The 24,220-nt window shown below is 28.7% G+C and overlaps 1 protein-coding gene across 2 annotated transcripts in view; it reads right to left on the reverse strand.

The window, feature by feature from the left end:
• Positions 1-24,220, reverse strand: part of LOC129917834 (protein unzipped) — an 89,975-nt gene that overhangs the window by 36,332 nt on the left and 29,423 nt on the right. The window contains exon 1 of one of the 2 annotated variants that reach the window (XM_055998008.1): positions 16,892-17,608. The exons of the other annotated variant lie outside the window; for it this stretch is intronic. The gene's annotated coding sequence lies outside the window, so the exon portion shown is untranslated. Of the gene's footprint in view, positions 1-16,891; positions 17,609-24,220 lie in introns of those variants that run through there. 2 annotated transcript variants of the gene reach the window in all.

Here is a 24,220-nt window from a genome sequence, read left to right on the forward strand (position 1 = left end):
AAAAATAAAACCTTCAACATGAAAAATGCATTAAAAAACTTTCACTTCATATGCGACTTGATTTATGATTGCTGGTGGTGGCGGTGGTGGTGCTCTATGGAAAATGATTTTCAATTGGAAAGTCTGAACAAAAAAAAAACAATCTCAGACTCTGCGAAGGGGGATCATTAAAATTATATGGTCAGATGAATAATAGTTTTTCAATTGGACATAATTCAATAATTGGTTCTGGAGTTATGACAAACAATTTGAAAAAGTTTTAATGATGTGACATAAAAAAGAAAAATTTTGATTCTCCCAGGGGTGAAAGGAAGTCATAAATTTTCACAAAGAATAAGACATAAAATTTACAAAAGATTTACTTCCGGGTTGGTTTTATGATCAGAATTAGAACAATAGGTTTTGTATATAAGACACACACAATATAAACCTTTTAAGACCTACGTTTGAAAAAAAATCGTCAAAATCAGAGGTGTTCGGCCGGGTTCCCTAATAATTTGCCTTAGTTACTCTACTATTAATGTATTTTAAATTTCATAAATCCAATATTTCAAAAGATTGTCTAGATTTTTTAAGGAAAAAATTGTATGGGATTGGGGGCAGTTTTTATCGTGTAAGCGTTTTTTTTTTATGTCACAAATACATATGTGACATACAAAAAAAACATATTTGAACAAAAAGGCAACACCTACAATATTAAGATATACCTACCTACATTTTTTAAAAGCCAGAAGTTATCTGTAAGACTAAAATCAAGTAAATTGAATGAAGTGTGTTTTCAAAATTGGTCTTCAAAATAAGAATTTTGAAAAAAAAATAACTTACAAATTTTTTTCCAGATTTTATCTTTTCCTCTTCTTAATTCAATTCACAATAAATATGGCCATTTTTTCAGAGATAAATTTAAATTTGTATACGAAAAATTTTGAAAAAAAAAACAGGTAAAATAATTTTAATGATTTTTTTTTTTTTTATTCCAAATTTGACGACAAGTTTTTCAAGAACACTTCCCTCAATTTATACATGATTTTATTTTTATTTTAGTTTTTTTTTTCAATGTTCATTTCCATTGTAACGAGTGTGACATAGTGACTTCCTTTTTTTCCCGATTTGTGTGCTCAATAAATAAGATATTGAATAGCTTAAACACTTATGTATTAAATAATAATTGTCAATATAAATAGTTTTAAATTATATTTTGATAACATGTATTGTAACGTCACAATCCCTTAAGATAAGGTGTAACGGGTATGACATTTGAACACTGATGGCGATTTTTAGAAGCCATTTTGTGGATTTTTGAATTAAAAGTCGTGGTTTTCATATTCAATATGAAAGAAGATTTTATTACGTTTGTGCATATAGCTATATTTGAAGGAAATTTGAAAAAAAAATGAACGGGTGTGATGTTGTTCGAAAAAACGTATTTAAACAACATATAAACATTAAAGAAAAAAAAAAACACTTCAAATTTCAATACATGCCTAATTTATTGGGATCATAACACAGCCACAAAAAAAAAGTTCTGACCTGAGGTTGCGACTATAATTTTCATATAGTTTTTGGGTCGCTGAACCCGAATACGAAGTATATAACCTCAAAAACTGTCACGAAAAAAAAATAGTTTTTCTCTGATCTGGATGTGCGAATATTTTAATCATATAGTTTTTGGGTCGCTGAATCCAGATGATTCGAAGTCAATTTTCCCCTATCACGTCAAGTTTCCGAGGTATCCTTAAAAAAAATGTCAAAACCAAAAAAACAAAAGTTCTTATCTGGGAGTGCGAGTATGTTAGTCGTATGTGTTTTGGGTTTCTTAAACCAAATCCGAAGTCTATTTTACCGTATCACATCAGGTTTTTGAAATATTTTCAAAAAATGTCAAAACCAAAAAAAAAGTTAATTTTTTTAGAATATCTCAAAAAACCTGACGTGATACGGCAAAATAGACTTCGGATTCGGTAAAAGCGACCTAAAAAACATACGACTAACATATTCACACCCCCAGATAAGAGCTTTTGTTTTTTTTTGTTTTGACATTTTTTTGCGGATATCTCAGAAACCTGACGTGATAGGGCAAAATTAACTTGTAATCTTGATTCAGCGACCCAAAAACTATATGATTAACATATTCCTACATCTAGATCGTGACATTTTTTGAGGTTATCTCGAAAACCTGACGTCATAGGGCAAAACAGACTTCGGATTCAGTTTCAGCAAGCAACATAGTCGCAACCCCAGGTCAGAACTTTTTTTTTGTGTGGCTGTGTAATCTGAGTACTTGTATTTTTTTTTTAAGGCAAATTGTTTCAATTTTTCAGAAAAATGTCCGTCCATAGGCAAAACAGTTGAATTTAGCATTTTTAAAATAATAGTTAATTTGAAGAGGTGTATACTCGTAATTTTTTAAATCTTTTATTTAAAAATTCCACATTTTTTTTAATTTTAAAATTAAGTAGGTATATGTATATAAATTCAAACAATTTTATGAAATTATTAAAGTGTAAGTAATTAAGTGTCATTTAATTTCTTAAAGGTTCACTTTCATGTTAAATCGGAATAGTCTAAAATCCCCTCATACAACAATCTTTCATCGTCGCTATGCGTCGGTTACCGCGCCAATTTTTTTTTTTCCTGGGTAAAAACGCACCAACTCTATAAATTGTTCAATTTAGTAAGTTTCATGAAATAACATTGCATTAACATTAACATTTTTAAAAGCCATCATTCAATAATTGCTTTGCACAATTGAACTTCTTAAATGCTGCTAACATTAAACATAGTTTTATTTGCAGAATAAATGTTTGCATTTCTCAAACATTTTTTTTAAATTTTCAATTATTTACAATATTAACTTAAATATGTTTAATAATAAATTGCAATAATCTTAGAATGATAAATATTATTCAAAAAACTATTACTTTTCCAACTGCTGTATTATTCAACTTAAACAATTCTAGTCTTTAACTTGTTATGTTTAATTTAAAGCTTCAAATCACAATTTGTAATTTAATTTATCTCAATTTCTATGATGGTACAATTTTAAAGAAAAACAAAAACAAAAAATTAATCAAAATAATAACGTCACCAAGCAAACATTTTTTAATATTGCCATCATCTGCGCGAAAAACCAACTAATTAACTGAACCCCAACTATAACACATACAAAAAAATACTGCTGGTGCTGGTCGCATGGACGCATGAACGAGTACATCAACATGTACACTTCAAGTACATAAAGAAAAATTAATTTTAAATATAAATTTTTGCATGGCAGATGCGCATTTATGTTTTTTTTTTAATTGTTTGATTTTTTTTTTCAAAAAACCCATTCGACCACTAATCGACGTTAATCATTAAAATAGCTATAAAAAAAGAGTGCTAATTGGTGCAAATTTAATTAGCATGGTTATCCCATCTAGTAAATTAATAACGTTTATATAACTAAATGAATTACACTTTATACGCAGATAGAAAATAATATTAATTCTAATATTAATTCTAACACAAGTCCATTGAGGAAGAGTGAAATTGATTTGAACCCAATTAAAGATCTGTAAATAAGAAACTAGCTTACTTAGAATTTATGTTAGTCTAAAAAGATTAAAAACAAATTAAATCTTTGTATCAAACATAATCCACAAAATATTTTGACTTTGATAATTTAAGTTTATGAGTATAAATTAACACTTTCATTTACGATACGTTAAACCAGGGACCAGACGCTTATTTATAAAAAAAACTTTACGTGAAAATTCTTTGATCAATATAAACTTTATAATCCGCTGAATATTAATGATTAAATGCATTTTTAATGAATTAATTTTAGTTTGTTTAAAGAAAACACTATTAACGCCAAAATGATTTATTCAAAAAAGGAAAATTCCTCTTTCAAACAACAGGTGAATATACCTATTTTTAATCTTTTTTCCATATGAATGCATAACATCAAAACGTTTAGTGTATGCCTACATAATTAATCAAATGTATTTAAAGAGGATTAAAGTCATGTAGGTATATTAGCTTCTAATTTGTTTAATTTGTGTTTACCAATTCAAAGTAGAAAATATTTATAATTCTCAGGTATCAACGTGCAAAGTAATTTTTAATGGGATTTTATTACAAAATAAGAACAAACAAAAATTTTTTTATGTTTTCAAGAAGAAAAAAAAATAACAGAATCATTTGTTATTTTAATATTGGAGTAGTACGTGCCTTAAGGTGTTTATTCCATTCTTTTTTTTCTCTTTTTTTTTGTAACTAATTTACTACCCACCGTATTTGGGAATGAAATTCCAGGTGAAATCCAATGTGTAGTGTAGTCACTTACCTAGAAATAGAAAAGAAAAGTTTTCAATAAGTCGAAAGTAATTTTGTTTTTTAAATAAATTAAATAAAAAGAAACAATGTAACTGTATAAAATTAGTTAATCAAATAAATTGATTGTTAGATTTTCAGTGCCGTTTTAAAAAAAAAAATTAATCCAAATATGAAAGCAAAATTTCCAGAAAATGTATTGATACTTTTCGAAAAAGTATTCCGAAATAGATATTTTTAAAAATTTAATTTTTTAAATTAATCGGTCAAATAATGGTGAACGACAAAAATAAGAAATGATGAAATTGGTTCTGTGACGGGTACAGTTATTAATAACACTTCCCAACAAAGATTTTGTTTTATTAAGTTTGATAAACTTTTCCGAAGGTTTTTTGAGAATACTGAACTCAAATCCAAAGTCAAAAATGTTCTATCAGCTAGCGTTTTCGAGATATTCTCATTACAAAATCACAATTATAGATTTTTTGCTACTTTTAAAGTAGGTACATTAGGGTGGGTCAAAAAAAAATCAGAATTTTTTTTTTTATTTTGTACTCCGAAAAATCGATTGCTAGACACCTCTAGAATATACACACCAAAAATGAGCTCTTTATATTAATGGGAAGGTCCTCCGCTTCGCAATTTTTCATTTTTACATCACGCTTCTACTAAAACAAAATCATTTTTTTATTAATTGACTTTTTAGCAAATTTCTTTACATATTCTTGTAGGAAATTGAACGCTCTACAAAAAAGGCCTTTCTTTTTTCAATTATATCTAACCGTTTAATAGATATTTGAGGTCCGAAAAACGAGAAAATCTTTAAAAATTCGTTGTTTGTTCTTAATTTTGTAACAAATTGAAAAATTATAATAATCAAACGCGCAAGACATATTCTTGTAGGAAATAGATTGTTCCACAAAAAAGATTTTGATAACTTTTTTCATTAATCTAACCATTCTAAAGATATTCGAGGTCAAAGTTAAAAAAAATTATAAAAACATTTTTTACTTTTAAACATTTTCCAATTCACTGAAAATTCATTATTCTCAAATTAGCAAAATATATTCTTGTAGGGGCTTAAACGTTCTAAAAATAATTCCTTGGCATCAAATTGATTGCTTTAACCGTATAGAAGATATTCGTATCCAAACTAATGCCCACTGATTTCAATAGTTTTCTTATATGCATTGCGATTTGTATATAATTTATTTTTATATTCACTCACTGTCACGTGGAAGTGCTAAAACAAAGGCATTTTGCAATTTGATTCCTTTTATTAAGATACATTCTTAGAAAGACAAAAATCGAAATCGTTAAGAGTCGTTTTAACAAAAAAATATTTTTTATGAAATTTTTTTTTTCACAACAAATTTAAATTTAAATCTATGCTGTTTTGTAGTAGGTAATTAATATTAAAAATCTTAAAAAAAATTTTTTTTTAATTAATGGACCGTTTTCAAAAAATTGATTTTTGAAAAAAAATTAATCCAAAAATATACTTTTTTTTTAAATTTCGTATTTGAATTTACATTTAGGTACACTAAATATGATGTACCTATAAAATATTAATTAAAATTTAAAAAGCGGTTCGAGACTATTCTAATAATAATGATTTTAAAAAATGATTTTCGAAAAAAAACCTTTTTCTATCAAAACATAAACTTTGTCTCAAAATTATTACTTTAATTTTTTCATCAAAATTCTTGAAGCCCTTGTCGAGAAAATTAAACTTTTACAAAAAAACATGAGGTACCGTTAAGTGAATTTATTTCAACTATCGAACAAGTACGTTTTTTCTGGTGTTTCTATGAATAAATTTCTATTTTCGTAGTTTTATATCAAAATTATTTGAAAAATATTCAATATATTTTATTTTAGACTCGTATTTTTCACCTAAGAAAACCCTGTTCTATGACCACATTCGTCGTTGCGCAAGTCTAAATAAACAAAGTATTAATATGTCTCCATTTCAATGAAATAATTACTAAGTCTACAAAATATTAAAGCACATCGACATTATCAATATTTTTTGCATATATTCCAGTATAGATTAAAGTTAAATTTTAAAATCCATTTTCATAAAAACTCATGTTTAAAATTTTTAACGTTTTTAGGCTTAAGGAAAATGAAGTTTGTATATTGTCTTACAGACATGAATAATGAATATTGATGAACATTTTTAAATTCCAATTAGGAAAAAAATGTCTCATATTAACATTTTCCTGGTATCAACAAAAATTAACATAATCTCTACTAACAAGACTATGGTTGTTACAAACTTCCAAACATGGCAAATGAAATGAGACATTTTCCAAGAAAACCTAACAGCAAATCTGTGACTTTCTTTTATAATATTACACCATTCATTTATTTCTTGAGGCAAAAAAATCTAGTTAAAGTGCCAGAGTAAGTAGTGCCAGTTATGCCAGGAAGGAAACAATTAAGTATTCTCTATGTGAGCTTATAATAACATCAACACCATCGCCATCTAAGTGCACTTTGGTCCAAAAGAAAACGACGTGTTAATTGGAAAAGATTAAAAAAATCTGGTTCACAATTTTTAAAATAGCAGTAGCACAGCAGGCACCCAATTCCATATAACATAGTTAAAGATAAGTTTGTGTCGTGATCCATCTATGTCTCTCATGACAGCCATAAATGTCTCGAAAGACTTGTTTTTTTTTTCGTATTCCTGTCCTCTCTCTCTCTCATACAGGAAAACTAAAACACCTTTATTTTCACTTAAAAATTTTCCCTGGAGAAATTTCAAACTAAAGCTACGCGAGTAGATACTTGTTACTTAATTAATTGCACAGTTTTGCTATGTTTTCTCGATTAGTTGAAAACTCAATTCGAAAAACCTGCCATCGACAGTTGCAATTTGCAACAGCAAAAAAAAAACTCATTCAACTCTGATAATAGTTTTCATGATGACGACGACGACGGACTTCAAGTATAAATATAAAAGAGACCGGGAAGAGTCTGAGAATTCTCACTTCAGTTATAGAGATGATTTTGATGCTCCAAGGGGACTAAGTTGATCTTTTTAAAATAAAAAATCTGAGTCAAGACGATGAGACTAAGAGCAAACGTGATTAAATTGGACAACATTCACTTTTATCTCGAAATAATTATTATGATTGAAGAAATGCATTCCACAACGCCGTCATGCATCGTTGCACAGTGAAACAAAATTATTTGAAAGTAAAACTAATTTGAAAAGAATTGAAATTACAAAAAAAAATTATAGAATTCCAAAGGAAACTTTAATGAAACATTTTGGAACTTGTTCAACTTTAGTCAGGATAGTCCAACTTTTATTTTCGCTATTCTACCATAAGTCAAAAAATTATAGAAGAATTATTTTTTTTCCCTAAAAATCAAAATTTATTTTTGTTCAAAAATTGTTCTTTTTAAACTGGGTAAGTAATATTTGTATTTTGTTGTTTTTAAGGTGAAATAAGATAGGATAGCGAATTAAAGGTGGGCTATGCTGGGCTAAAGTTGGTTGGGCAAACAAAGCCCGGATTTAAACTAACAATATTTTCACAAGAACAAAGGATTATAATTTTTTTCGGTTTTTGAAACAAAATATGTTGGGCTATCCTAAGCTAAATGATGGGCAAACGAACCAAGAAATTTTGCAAAAAAAAAAACTGAATTTGGGGTGCCAACTTTACATAGCCTATATTACCTAAATATTATACATTCTAAAATAAAGCTCTGTTGAATTGTTTAAATAAATAAATCCAAAAACAGGAATTCTAAAGAGACTATGATCGTAATTGCTTGCAAAAATACCCCAAATCGTTAGGTGTTTTTAAACTGGCCGTATCGGATTGCTTCAAAAACAAATTTGAAGCGATAAAGTGATGTGCTCAACGAAATCCTAATGAATACCGTAAAAGTGATTCTTTTTTGTTGCATTTCCGGGATTATTTGATTCACCTCTTCCCGCCGGGTTATCGCACGGAAAAGTATCGTTTTGTCTTATTTAACCATCGATATCTCAACAACCATTAATTATATGGAAAATTAATGTATAATGCTTTCAAATTTTGAACAAATCTTTATCTGAATTTGAAAAACTAGGAAAAAAGGTATAAATATGTAGGTACAGTTAAAAATTAACTCATGAGTCGTCTTTTTTTCACTTGAATTTTAGAAAGAAATAAAAAGATCGGATCACATAAAAAACTCTTTTTATTTAATTTATCACTGCGAACATGGAATTTTCATGGAAAAAATTGAATATGAACAAATTTTAAAAATATTACAAAACTAAACGCTATAGCAATAAAAATATCGGTAAGCATGAGACAATTCTCAAAATTCACACGAAACAAGTGCCCGCTAAAAACATAAGTTCATCTAAAGCCATCATTCAATGTTCCAATAATTTTGTATTGGCACTTACTGATGATCAATCTTGAGCGATGATTTTCTGAATTAATGGGAGTTTTTGAAAAATATTATATAATTCAAGAAGTTAAACTGTTTTTTTTTTTTAGGTACATTATACCTAGTTCCTATTTTCAAATAATGCATTGTTATTGCAATTTTTTTTGGAAATTTATATATTTTGGGAATTCTTCTTTTTTCAAATGTTGTTCCCAATTTTCCACTAGCCGAATTCTTCAAAAGTCAAAACGGTTCGTAACTGATTGGCAGTGGAAACATGATAATGCCCAACTATAGTAACCAATTAACTTTTATTCGAACACAAGTAGAAAAAAATAAATGTGAAAAAGCAGAATATAAGAATTTCGTTGGTGTCAAGCTGCGGACATAATGTGCAACGAAAAGCAAAGAAATTTTCGTTTACGATTTCATTGTGCTGGTTTTGTATGAAAATTTTCGTTTGGCTTTAGCAGCATACTGGATTTAATCTTCAAAATTATATAATAATCATTTTTATCAAAAAAACACAACCGACTTCCATGGCTCAAAACTGGGTTTGATGGTTTTTCTCATAGTTCCTATGGCTATAACTGAATGAAATTTAAATGAGACCACATTGCAGCCACCAACTTTCCAATACAAAAAGAATTATCAAAGTTGGTTCACTCAGTCGAAAGTTATGAGGTAACAAACATAAAAAAAATATACCTCCTCCTTTTTGGAAGTCGGTAAAAACAATTTAATATTGATATTTTGACTCATTTTCAGTCTGCATACCTAACCTACACATAGCATCCATATGCATGTACTACCTTCAAATTAATTTTCAAAAATAAAAACAAAATTCCTACTTTACATCAGAAACATCCCACTGTACTACATCATCGTCCTCATCATAATAGTGCACATGCACTCCACAAATTACAGTACTGCACCCAATTTAATAGCACAAAACAACGACAACAAAAATAAACCAAAGTCGTCGATTGTCCATTTGGCCGATTGGTATCTATCCAAAAGAAGTATGTGTGTGATTTATGCGGCCAAGTGCCTGGATGGCGTAGTGGCTCACTGACTCAGTGCGCGACTTTGCTTTATGTCTCAAGACTGACAGTACTCGACGTATATCGTATATGAACCCATTCAATTAATGGCAATCATCGAATCTCGTGTTTCAATCATTATTTTCATATATCCATTATTAGATTCTGGCTCGCGCTACTCTGGTTGATGGAATTTAATATCCACAGTGTTTGTCTACATGTGTATTTATGATGTTTAGATACAAATCTATCTATTGCATGTTTCTTTCTTTTTTTTCACTAGAATCAATTTGTTGTACTTTGGGTTTAAATGAAAAATAAAAACAAAAATCAAACAATTTAATTGACTTTCAGTCAGGTATTTTCCGATATAGAGGGAGAACCGAACGAGGCTCTGTAATAAACAGAATGCCGCCATCACGCTGTCAGAGACGACAGTGCGGCAGCAGTGGCAGCAGCTTGACGCCACCGTACGACACCACAAGGCAATTGTACTGAAATTTTTTTCATTTTTTTTTTTTTTATTTTGTGATGTTATGTCAAAAATGTAAATGTATCTCTACAAACATGTACTTAAACTTAAAAAAAATTACGCAATCACGCAAAAAAGTGCAAAATAATATTATTTTATGGGCAAAATAAAAGACTCAAGGAATGCTTTAAGATTTTTTTTTTATCTTTAATGATCACATTACGGTCTTTAAGTGGGTGCTCACGGTTTTGCATTAAGTCATTTCTTTAAAAGATAAAAATGATGCTTTGAAGAAGGAGTGTATTTTGTTTCTGTTGGTTTTGCATTTAACAACCATCGCGTTATGGTTGATAAAATACTTTCATGGAGTTTTGGAATTTTTAGTTAATGTCAAAATTTATTTTTGGATATTTGAGTCATATTTTTTTTAGTTTTGTATTTGAATCAAGATATGTATCCTTTTTGATTAAGGAAAAAGTGATCGTCATTGTAAATTTTTACAATGCGCAAAAGGTATAAAAATAATTCATTGAAGACAATCATTTTTTTTATGAAAAAAGTGAAAAAATCACTTCCCTCACCCAAAACTCCATTTTTTATATGGCAACCTATAATAAGTCTTATACCATCTGAAAGCCTATTGTTTCAGCTCAAAATATTCACATCAACCATGTCTATACGACATCTACAAAAGTTTAATAGAGCTAGAATTTTTTGAACAAAATCAATTTTCATCGAAAAAGCAAGAAAATCAATTTTTTTTCTTCCATTAGCATTCCATAAGATAAAAAAGAAAAACGATAAAAACGGCCAAAAAACTTCCCGTTATTCAGTCAAAAACCCTTATAAAAGAAGGTGTTTTTCAAAAATTCATATATTTCAAAACACTGACTTAGAAAAAAAAATCCGTATAAGACCCCTTATTTTGTTTTTATTATCTTGCATTTGCGAATTGCATTTTTCAAACTGTCAAAAAAAGTTTTCCCTATCTATAATTACCACTTTGTCAAAGGTCTACCACATGTTTTAGTTTTAAAAAACCGTTCGTTACTTGGTTTTGAAAATTTTTTTTTTTGAATTTTTTCAATATATTGTCAGCCTAGCAATAAATTTATCTATCGATTAAAACAAAATTCAAATTTCTACAACCAACCGACGCGACGACGCGTTTAGAAAGTAGCCACTTTTTTTCAATTTCGTTTTACCCCTATTTAATCTATTTAATGATTGAATTTGATTGAATTGCCTTTCAAATAAGCTTTAAAATATTTTTGTATCTTTAGTAGTTTATTTTCAATTTTTAATTGAAATTTATGCCACACTGCTGAAAATTTCGGTTGGAACGGGATCATCAATTTATAAGCGTTATCACGTCAAAAAGTTAATTTTACCTAAGCATTTTATATCTTTTATTATGAGGTAATAAAGTCAGTTCAAAACTTTGAATTTCGAACTTTTTTAATTTTGAACCCTTTTTACTTGCGATATAGGTACTATATATCAAGTTATGCATTCGTACAGAAAAAAAAGTTGAGATAACATTTTTCCATGACATTACGATGATAGAGAATGCCAAAAAAGTGGGTCCCGGAAGTCCGTCTGTCTGTCAGTCTGTCTGTCTGTCTGTAAACGAAGCTACAGCCTAAACGAATTGACCGATTGATGTCAAACTTGGTATGTAGCGTTATTTGGTGGCTCTCCAGAGGATTTTTTGGAATTAATTTTTTTGGACCAAAACTAACGGTACTTGTCATATACCGATTTTAGTGAAGTTGAAATATCTCAAAAACGGCTCCAACGATTTTGTTTAAAATTCAATTAAAAGTTTTAAGACAAGGTCTATCTTCTAATGAAATATTTTTTTTTTTTTTGAAAATCATTATTAACGGTACCTGCAATAGAACGGTTTTTTTTTTCAAATCCGATTATCTTCGAAACCGCTTGTTCGATTTCAACGAAACTTTTTGTGAATAGGCATTTATATGATCTTAATATAAACCAAAAATAAAATTTCAAATAAAATAATTTTTGGATTTTTAAAAAAAATTTGAAATTTTTTGTTTGAAAAATCAAATTTTCGAAAACGGTACATTGAATTTTCTTGAAATTGTGTTTTTAGATGCTGATAAGTGATTTCTACAAAATGGCATACCAATTTTATTTTAAAACTTTTTTTCCAAAAAATTATTTATAAAAAATTAGTTTTTTAAAAAACGGCTCTAACGATTTTGAATTTTTTTTTTCTAAAAATGCATGTTAATATATTAATCAAAATTGCGTACTTGTTTTGGAGGGCAATTCGATTTCAGATTTTATTTTTTTTTAAACGAATTTTTATTTTTTTTTTTTTTGTACTTACATTTTCCAAATTTCTATATAAAAAGTCTTAAAAATTTAAGAACTCTAAGAGCAAGTTCGTGCGACCCAGTCGTGCATTTTATTTTTGTTAACTTTTAAACCATTTTACATTTGCGATGATAACGAATGAAAGTACCTATGAAAATATATTTTACCTTTTTTTTTTAAAGCACAACTGAACTTAAAAATTGACCTTATTTTGACTTCTTTTTTATTGTTTGGTATAACTTTTATCGAAATCATGTTCTGTTCCACCCACATGATTCCTCGGATATAACCAATTATGTTAAGTTACAAAAAAGCACACTGTTGACATCAATTCAAATTCAGTCATTACTTTCTGAGATTGCTTATATTATGCATATGTTATTTTGTTGGTAATTTATTCAGTAGATAATGCTGATACAAAAAAATCAACATGTCAATTTTGATTACAATTTTCTTCTTGGAACGTGTTGTGTTTGTATTTTGATGTAATCTTTTTTTTCATTTGTTACCACAAACAAATTCATTACCAAACACCAAACACAAACATTCATTTATTATGTATCTTTTGTATCTATTTGGTCTCATTTATTCCACAGCTACATCATTTATCTGATTTTTTTCGAATAATAGATAGCTTTTGGTCTTTGTTTAACTTAATGTGTGAGATATTCGACTAACGTTAAAATCTTTAACTTTGGATATGCGATATGAGAAAATGAGAATTCAAACAAAAAAAAGAATGATTATGGTCGACCGACCGATGAGGTACTAATTTATTCTTAACAAAATAACGATATCCATTGTTTTTTCTTTGAGGATGGTTTTTAGTTTGCAGGTTGTATTAACTTTGATTGGAAGTTGATTTTTTTTTTGAACACCTGTGCCGGAAATTTAACTTTTCCAAAGATGAATTTCACCTACATAGTAAAGTTAGTTCATGCCTTAATATAGATTCCGTTATGTTTTGTAAGTTTATTTCACATTTTTATTTTTGCTTCCATAAAGATTAGGAACAGTCGAACAAATTTTTGTATGGTCAAGAGTAAAACAATTTTGCTTACCTATAGTGAAATCTTTTAAAACGAGTTTATCTGTTTGTTTATACATATTGAAATAACTTGGAATAACTTTTTACAGTTCTTTCCATTTTTTCCTAACATGTTCTAACCGTGTCACCTCGACCAGGATAATGTTGAAATTTTACCAATTTTTATAGGATTTTACTTGAAAAATCTAAAGGTACCATGCTCCAGCAGCCTTAAATGTAAAGGCAAAAGTGCGAGGTAAACAACATGGGCAGTTTAAGAAGGTGTTAAACAATATTTAAAGGAAGAGAGGTCAGAATTCAGATGATGGTATCAAAAACGCCTGCATACGTTTCATATGTAATTCAAAATAATAGTTCCTATTAATTGCTACCCGACTTTTTTTAAAGACAGAAATCTGATGTTAAATTTGATGAATACACTACTAACCGTAATTAAAAATGGATTTCCCAAGTAATCCAAGATCCTCACCTAAAAATAAAGAAAAAAGGAATAAGTTGAAAACATATTTAGGTATTAATAAATAAAAAAGTAAAAACAAAGCATAATTTTTTAACGTAAAATAAACGCAACATAATTTCAATAATTTGAAACTAAAACAATTTATAATTTTCGATTAATTTTTTACGATGATGGAGAAGATCAAAAAAGTGGTTTTCGTCATGCCGTCCGTCGGTCTGGGCGTGTGTGCGTGTGTGCGTGTGTGCGTCTGTGCGTCCATCTGTACATCGAGCTAGGGCCTAAACGGATGGTGGATTAGCTTGAAACTTGGTACAGATGCTTTTTACGTTATTCCCTAGACCCGTTTTTTTTAATATCTCCTTTTTAACGCATATCTCCCATATAACGTTTTCGAGGTATTGCAATTTTCTCGAAAACGGCTCTAACGATTTTGATTAAATTTGGTATACGTAATAGAATTATTGATTCTAACAAAACTGCGTTTTTAGTTTTTCTCAAAAAATGCGGAGAACGGAAATTTGGCGTTGCCGTTTTTCAAAAATTGACATATTTTTTTAAGTTCATATAATTCATCAAAGCATTAGGTAGTCAATTTTATTAAAAATTTACAGACATCATTTTGAAGTATAAAAGGTAAAAAAAAATGTTTTTAAAAACATTTTTGAAAAAAAAAAATTTTAACTTTCACTTTTTTTTTGATTTTTTTTCTTGACACTAAACAAAATCTTAAATTGCCAATAGATATTTAAGATAAAGATACTGTGAACTACAAGAGCAAGTACGTGCGACCCAGTCGTGCATTTTATTTTTTATTTATATTAATTATAAAGTTTTGTATTTTAATGCGATTTTGTAATGCGGTCGCTAGTAAATAACTTTTTATTGCTTGATTTAACTTGATAACACATAGATATAACTCAAAAATAATTACCAAACCAAACACAAATTACCTACGGTAGAAACGGAATTGAAAAAAAATACAAAAAAATTGATGAAAAACCTTAACGGCTACTTCAATTTTAATAAAAACAATGGCAATGGAAATGCAAAAGTTGGAAACTAATTTGGATTTTTTGCTGTTGAAAATTATTGTAAAAGATATTGTCGGTGAAACCAGAAAAGTGTGTAACTCCAAATTTTCTGAAAATTAGATTTGAATGCCATCTGTAAGACAAACCTAATATCTACCGTTCCTTAAACTCAGAATCTCCTTAAAGTTCATAGTTTTTATTTTATTAGAGAATTAGAAAATGAAAACTCATACGAATGCCTTCAAAACGATTTTGTTTTTTTGCTCTCCTATTAAATTTGCTAAAATGGAGTTACACACTTTTCTGGTTTCACAATGTATTTGATATAAAATTTTTTCCAAATTCAGGACTTAAAATCAAAGTGGTGTTTAAAGTGTGAATTTTATTTTATTTTGAATGAAAGTCTCTCAAAAGCGGATAATGAATGCAAAACTCAAACAAATGTAAATCTTAGTTGAAATATTTTTGAAAAAAAAAAAAATTATTGTTGAAGAATTTAAACTGTTGCGAATATTTTTTAGAAAAAATGCTAGGCTGACTTTCATTTAGCTAAAATATACATAAAACATAATAATTATTGACAACTAATTAAAAATGATGTTTCATTTTTTTTTATAAATTTTCTAAATAAATTTAAAATTATTTATAGAAAATATTTCATATTTAAAACAATCTCTTGATATTATTTTACATTTATCAATTTATCAAATAAAAATGAATACTATACCAATTTTTACCAAAAAAAAAAGTTATAATAAGCGAATAATTTTATTTGGTAGTAGAATTAAGCACATAAAAAGAAATTGATCCGGCAGACGGCAGCATTGTCATGTCCTTATTTCCAATAGAAAAAATTGTAATTTATCTAATGAATAAAGGAAAAATCTAATCTAATCTAATCTAAAAAGAATTTAAAAAAAAAATAATGACCCTTTTCCAAAAAATTGATTTTTCAAACCAAAAAAAAAAAAAAAATGATTTAAAAAACTTAATGTAAAACCGAAAGTCCTCCACGAGAGTAAAACTTATCGAAAACGTGTTGATTGGTTTAAACTTTCAAAAGACAGAAAGGTTTACCTTTTTGAGGCAGTCAAAAAATAATTTTTTATTAAAAATTAGATAAAAACCTAAATGACACCAATTCCTTATCTCCTGATGAGAAAGTGAAATCAATTACTTCACTAACTTCAGTATCTCATATTAGTATAAAAATTCAATCGCAGTTCCGTCAAAAAGTTTAAAGTTTAGTTTAATTTAATACATTTTATATCCTGCAAAAAAAATCTGTTTTGAATCATCACCCATTCTTTACAAATATTTGACCTACAATATATCTCTTTGTATGATGCTATCTCATAAGTTTTTTAACAACCCATAAGAGACACAGCAAATTCATGTAAACAAGATCCTTGAAAAGTCAAGTACCAACTCAAAAGCAAACTATACAAGTTTTTTTTTTATATATACTCCACTATTACATATATAAACACGAGAATAACATAACACAATCATGTACATATAAATCCAAGTATAGAGAAGAGAGGTTAGCCTCTTTTATCATAGTTAAAACCCTTAGGCATCATCAGGATATGGAATATGACTAAAACATCAAAGGATATACACAAAAACCATCAACAAGAAAAAAAAAGGATATAAAAAATAAAAAAAATAAAAATATAAAAAAAATATATCCTCGAGGGGTTATTTCTAGTCTAGAGATAGCTTTTATGAAAAAAGATAAAAAAAAGAAAACAACAAAATTTAACTCACATCAACGACAAAAATATACAATATTCCCGGGATGGATGAGTGCTGAGTGCTGACACACTAAAAAAAATAATATAAAACTCACAAACACAATAGAATGACACCGGCGGAGTCGTCGCCTTCTTTAAGCGGATTTAAGATAAAATATTTATTTATTTTTTCTATTCAACGCCAAACAACTGAACTGAACTATTTATGACACTTTCCGAGTCGAGAGTGTGCTCTCGTATTTTTTTGCTTTCAAGGAACCACTTGTTTAAAAAAAAAAAACAGAATCCCATTCAACACAAATAAACAAATTCAGAAATTTAAAACCAATTTTTCTGAGAATCAAACAAAAAATAAACAAACAAACGAATAAACTTGTAATTCGCCTCAAAATGAAAAAAAAAAAAGTGACCGGTATCGGACAGAATTAAACCACAATTTTAATTACCTTAATTCATTTTTTTTATGACAAAACCGTGTGAGAGTTACTTAACCCTTTTTTAATTACTATATACGATTTGCCGCAAAACAATATTGTTTTGTGTGTTATAGGAGCTGTGGATATGAATTCGAAACCGCCACTATAACCGCCTTCACTTGGTTACGCGTACAAATGGACTGACCGAGACCGGACAACCGACCAGCAGAATTATGTTGATATGCGGCGAATGTATCTTTCTATCTAACGAAAAGCCGAGTTGGAATCAAATATCTCTTAATTCTCAAACCAACAAAACTATACTGAAATGACGATGACGACGATGACGACGGTGACGACTGACGATTGTGTTGTGTTGTATCTAGAGAACGCGAACGTTTTAAGTTGCGTGCAATGCTGACAATAAGTTGCAAAACTAATTGTGTTGCTGGAGAGTACGAGTTTCTACACTTTGAGAAAAAAAAAAAATTAAAAAAAAAATGTTAACACTCTGGCACCTGTTAGTGAATGTAGGTGTAGAATAGGGGTACACGGTAAAAAAATTTAAAAATTTGTTGTGGCAAAAGTGAAACAGCAAAGCTAATAATATTTTTTTTAAGAAGTAGATAAGTATAACAGAGGTACCTCAGCAATATTTTTTGTATAGTTTAAACATGCAATTATCTGAAAAATAGAAAAAGTTAATTTGTCACCATTCAACTCCTATTTCTTAAGAAACTTATCATTTCAAAAACTCATTGCATCGTACGTGACACAACGTAGGAAAACTTTCAAAGTTTAAGCTTTTATTAGGCTTCTATAAAACTTTCCATAAAAGCAGGTTTCCAATAGAATCTATTATATCGTTAACAGCCTTCTTTAAAATCTTTCAAGCAGTTTTATGAAGGAATTAGGTAAGATTTTAAAAATATCAGTAAAAAAGATAATATTTTTTCTTTGTTTTCAAAGAATTGCCTACATAATAATAATGCGATCAGTTTTGTCTCGTGTTTCGATTATTCATAAGTCATAACCAGGGCAAGGATTCTTATGTGAAAACATATTTTTTTTTCCGCAATAATAGAAGCATTGGAATAAGACAGTTTTTCGAATCAAGTAATTTCCTTTAAAATGGCATTTATTTGTTAGTGCATATTTTTGCATATTTTGCTTTAAATGCATATTTCGGTTTTAGTGCATATTTTAATGATAAACACATATTTTTGTGTCATATTTTTAAAAAAAGGGAAGTTTTTTTTTTTGTTTCACTTAGTTTTTAATTTGATTAAAGGGTGTAGTTACGCAACTTAATCATTTTAATTTCAACACCCATGAAAGAACGCATCACAGTTTCTGGTTTTACTGCAGTGAAAAACCTACTATGCAAACAATTTTGAAAATTTTGAAGAAATTTTCAATTAATTGGATGACTTTATACAAAAAAAAAACTAAAAAAAAAATGTAAAACAATGCTGAAAAATCGTTTCGTCAAAACCTGACGATGAAGAGATTTTGGTAAACTTTTCGGGTAGAGAGATACTTGCGTTCAAAAATGCTCCAATGACACCGACTGAATTTGAACAGTAATTTTCCATGTTCCAAAGCTATGTCAGGCCAAACAGGCAGAATTTTATGATTACAAAATTCAGGAAATATTTTGTGGTGTAAAAAAATTTATTCTTATGGTTTGTTTGCATGTACATATGTAATTTAAATTTAATGTTTTGTGTGTTTTATTCTAGAAGATTTTATGTTTTCTATTTATATTGTTCTTTTGTTTAAATTTTGGCGGAGTTCAAATTTTGGTATAAACCCTACGAAATCCCTAGTTACAACGATTTTCCGAAAGGTGGCCGGAAACTGGAGACGGCCGAAAATAGGCAACTCTACCCTATATAATAAAACACTTCTTATCCTATTGTACGAGGATAAGAAGTGTTTTATTATATACATACCTAATCATATTTTCATTGTTTTAAGCGCATATTTTCAGATTTAAGGTGCATATTTTATGCACATATTTTGGGTTTTTAAGTGCATAAAAATCCTTGCCCTGGTCATCATAACCAATATTTGATGTTTTTTTAGTAAGGGCCAATTTTTCAATAGTCAGTTAGAACTTATTCCTAGGAATAAATTTTATTTTTATATTGACATTTATTCTTCTGATAGTCTAACTGACGGTTGAAAATTTAGGGCTAAGAGAAGAAATTACATTCGTGGAATTTATTATCTCAACTTTTCAACTGATAAAGTTTTTAATCTCTAAAAGAACTGTCATAACTAAAACTGTCACCTTTTGGCATGCAGAGAAAACTTACCGAAACTTAAACGAACTTAAATGTATCTTCTGTTTCATAAAATGCAGTTTTACGAAATCTACATTCTAATTTATAAAAATATGTAAAAAAAACAAAAACAGGTTGCTTTAAATTCGAATACCTATTTCACTTTAAAAATGGTAACATTTTATTTACTAAAGTTCTGAACTTTGTAATTGGTTTTTAATTATAAAGTAAGTTGAATATCCTTGCAATTTGTCAGTCTATCAATCTCAGTAATTTACACTTGGTATCAAATATATGTACAGAAACTTTCCAAACAAATTTTTGATACTATTCACTAAGAAACGCAAAGTTCAAAGATTCTGAATTTTGTCATTATATTTTAGTTATTCATTTTTTTTTTTTTTCAAAAATTTACTCATTTTTTTATTGAAGCTTTAAAAGATAGCAACGCCTTTTTTGAACTACCCTCAAATGTTTACTGGACCAAATTATCTCAAAATTGTTCAAATTGTTAACAAATCTATTTGAATATATTTTATTTAATGCTGATATTTACAATACATTGACCTTTATGGATACAAAGTTGATAAAATTAAATTCTATTTCCATGAAAATATCCAGTGCAGAAAAAAAAAACTTGAACAAACCAGCAACCAACCAAAATTATAAATATTTACAAGATTGAATATTTTGAAAACATTAAACAGGACGAATAGAATAGAAAAAAAAATGCCCATTAGTCTTCACTTTATACAACATTTTTAACACTTGCTGAGAAGAAAGCAGATAGAGCAAAGAGCATCTTTAATTCAAACTTTCAAACGGATTTATTCGTTCGATGATGAGACGAAAACGGCCATTCTCTTTTATTCATCAAAATCGTAATGCCATTTTTGAGAACAACAACTTTGCCAGGGATTGTTAAATTTTGACTCCACAAAAATGAGACTAGCTTATGATTTAGACCCTAGCATTTCAAATAATGTTATTTGCATCATCTAATGGTTAAGGAAAGCAAATCTTAAAGTAATTTAACTTTGTGACATTAACACGCTTTAGAAAACATGCATAATAGTATAACTCATTCTGAAAGTACTAATATATGCATACATGTTAAGAGCCAATTCACTTTCTATGCCAGTATGTCAGTATACTATCACCTAAAAGACACAAGAATATCAACAAAGCTTAATTATTTGTTGTTATTCTGTCAACGATAACAAATGTCATATCGAATTTCAAAGTAAAAGGGTCACTAGGGCGTATGTGTAACTTTTTTTTTTTTTTTTTATTTCGTTGGTTGAGACCATTTTTTGTTTGACTAAAATATAAATATGAACCAGTTAACATTTCAGATGTGCCTTATAATTTGGTGTGGTATTATTATAGTTTTAACACTCTTTTGAGAGTATTGAAATATGAGCTGTACTCTTCAATTTATCAAATAATAGCTGAACTCGTTTTCAAAAGTGGTCTTATATTCTTTTACTTGAGTTGGCATTAAAGCAAAAACAAACTGAAGTAACCATTTTAACACATTTTATAAATTATTTTTTTTTACGAGTAGTTATTATGACCGGAAATTCATTTCTTGAATAGTTTCTCGGCACTATTTTGAGATTAAGTTACTCAGTTCTAATTAAGCTCTTTTTTATTATTTCTTAACGCTATAAATTTCACCAAAAAATGAATTTAATTATAAATAGATTTTCTAAGATTTTTTCTCACAGTGTACAATCGGGAGAGTACATACCTTCACAACGAGATTTATTTGCAACGATAAACCAGGACCGATATACAAAAAAAAAACATAAAAAAATGTAATAGCACGCAATGCCGAGGAATAATAAAAGAAGCCTGCTTCGCTGCACTTTGCTGCCACCGTGTTTATTTGGTTTTATATGTTCGTCGTCAGTTGGTGAGGTGTTAAAATGATGTCTGTGATTTCATTTGTAAGCAGATACGTATCACTAATTATATATTTTCTTATTTCACGTTTGGCACAAGTATGTTGGTGTATATAGACAATTGCAGACAATGCAAATGATGGGTTTTGTTTAAATTATAATAAATCCAGAAAAGTAGAACGAAATTAAATGTTTAAATCATGGATATGAGTTGAGTAGCAGCTATATACAGACAGTGCAGACATTAATAGACGCAACGCACAGATAAACTAGAAAAAATACTGTCGTCGTTTGTAGTTGAACTAATTTCTCCCCCTTAAGGGGGTGATATACTGTAAAGCTGTTGGAATGCTGAGCTGATGCTTGGCAATGTTTGACCTTAATTTATCAAATTCGAATTGTTCTGCCAACGCAACAACAAACAACCAACCAACTAACATGATGATGATACTATCAGTGAACTATCTTGATGGGTTAAGTATGAGTGGGCGGTCTTCTATGGCCCACATTGGAGAGAACGCACTCATTCTTAAGGCTCAAGATAAATAGTTATGGCTGGAAGCTGGTGGAAACCCTCCTTCATTATCATTTGCATTCATGTCTGAGAGCATCATCTAATTTAGTCTACATAACACAGAGATTTAGTTTGAGTTGAGTTGGAAGGTTGGCACCCTCTCAATGACACTATGGTGGCGTGTATAGAGTGTCAACTGGGTCATAGGGATTAGATTGAAGGATGCAGAATAGTTTTTTTTTTCTTTTTTTAAGTCTAGATGAACTTTTTTTTATTTTTATTTTTTTGGTAAAAATAGTTTTTCTATTAACTTTCATTCATGGTTGAGTTGAATAATGTTCCAAGAGTCAGGTTCAACTATGATGATGGTGGATGGACGATCGATATGAAGCAAAATGGGAAAACGAAACCATTGAGGAGGAGGAGGAGATACGCTGTGGCGGTTATAGGTCACGTCATTGATTTATTTATGTGATGATGACTAATCCAAAGGGATTTGGGATTTCGCGCAGTATACTCATTCGTCTATATTAGATACAAATATATATGCTTAGAAATGATTTGATGGAAAGATGTGAATGTTGTTTCAGATGAGTGAGTCATTGTGTGGAAGAAAAAATTTGGTGTTGTCTGTTTGGAGGTACTGAATTTGGGAAGGGATTGAGTCATCGAAATAAAAGTTAGGTACCCGGAGGCGAAAAAGTTCTATGAAAATATTTGGTTTTGAAAGAACTTTGAACTTGTTTAATCTCTGATTGAATAAATTTACTGGAGTTGAGATTTGTTTGAAATTGATTTAATAATTTAATGTTAAAAAATATTTAACATACTAATTACCTACTTAAGAAAAAAAAAAACAAAAGGCACTAACTAAAAACATAAAAACAAAAAAATATTTTAGATATTATAGGCAAATGAAACCAGTTGGCTTTTGTTTTTTTTATTTTTTTACTCTTAATTTTGTTCGGTACGTTTTTTTTTTTCAAAAAATACTCATAAATATTCATGTTTCATGTTAAAATTACCTACTATTTGAATTCAAAATATGTATCAAGAACATTTCTGTAAGCATATTCAGAAATTATGTCTTCGAGATTAATTGGCGACACAAATTTTTATTTGGAACGAATTTCATTTTTTCGTAACGTATTCATAAAATTTAAGTTCTTTCTCTTTGAATTATATTAGTGTTAATGTTGTTAAAGAAAATTAATTTTTTTTTTTCAATTTTTAAGTGCATGCAAACATTCGTCTAGCGTTAACCTTTCTTCTGTTGTATAAAATTGAAAAAAATTGATAAGGTTTTCAACAAGACAAGACTTTTTCTCAGTAGGTACTTTTGACTGTAGAAGTAAAAAAAACATACGAAAGGATGTACATAATGTACATTTGTAAAGATTGAAATGAAAGTGCTTAACGCTATTTCAAAAAGTGTTTATGAAAAGTGTTTCGAGGATTGGAAAAAGCAATAGCACCAGCTTATTATGATAAAAACACAAATATCACATAACTTTTTTAATTTCAACCTTTTGTACCAAACTAAATTATATTGAACAAGCAAATAACTTATAAGGGTTTATTAATTTTATCTCGGTAAATAAATGTTTCAATTTAAACTAAAATTACGATAGTGAACAAGTTCAAGAAAGAGCTTTTCCCGGTTGTGTCTGTACGTAGTTTAAATTATTTCTTTCTTCCTTTTAATTAAATATGGTTGCCACGAAGATGGAATCATAATTAAGTTTTTATCATAATTTTTTTTTTTGCTATTTGATCTGATGTCAAAAAATATAAACAAGACTTTAACCAGAGCGTTAACGTAAATTTTCGTCTTTGACATTAACGCAATGATTCTCAATTTCTTTTTTTTTTTAAACACCCTTTCACTGATTGATTTCCCTAAAAGATCACTCGTGTGAAGCCGATAATTGGGAAATTTAAAATCCTTCTCTCTTCTAATGGAAAATGCATTCACAATATGAATATTATATCACTCGGTGATATCTATTCAACTACACCTACGATTTTAAAAACGCTTCACAATTTATCGGTAGGAAGTTTTGTCTCATGACTCTATTTCATTGGGCAAAGTGCCATATTTTCAAAACCAATTTTCCAACGTTTTGCTGGCTGCGATGAAATTATAGCAAATTTTATCTGCTTTAACTTTATTTTAGTGACTTTTGGCATAAATAATATGGACACTTTAGAAATTTT

The sequence above is a fragment of the Episyrphus balteatus genome, chromosome 4 (assembly GCF_945859705.1).
Source record: "Episyrphus balteatus chromosome 4, idEpiBalt1.1, whole genome shotgun sequence".
NCBI lineage: Eukaryota > Metazoa > Arthropoda > Insecta > Diptera > Syrphidae > Episyrphus > Episyrphus balteatus.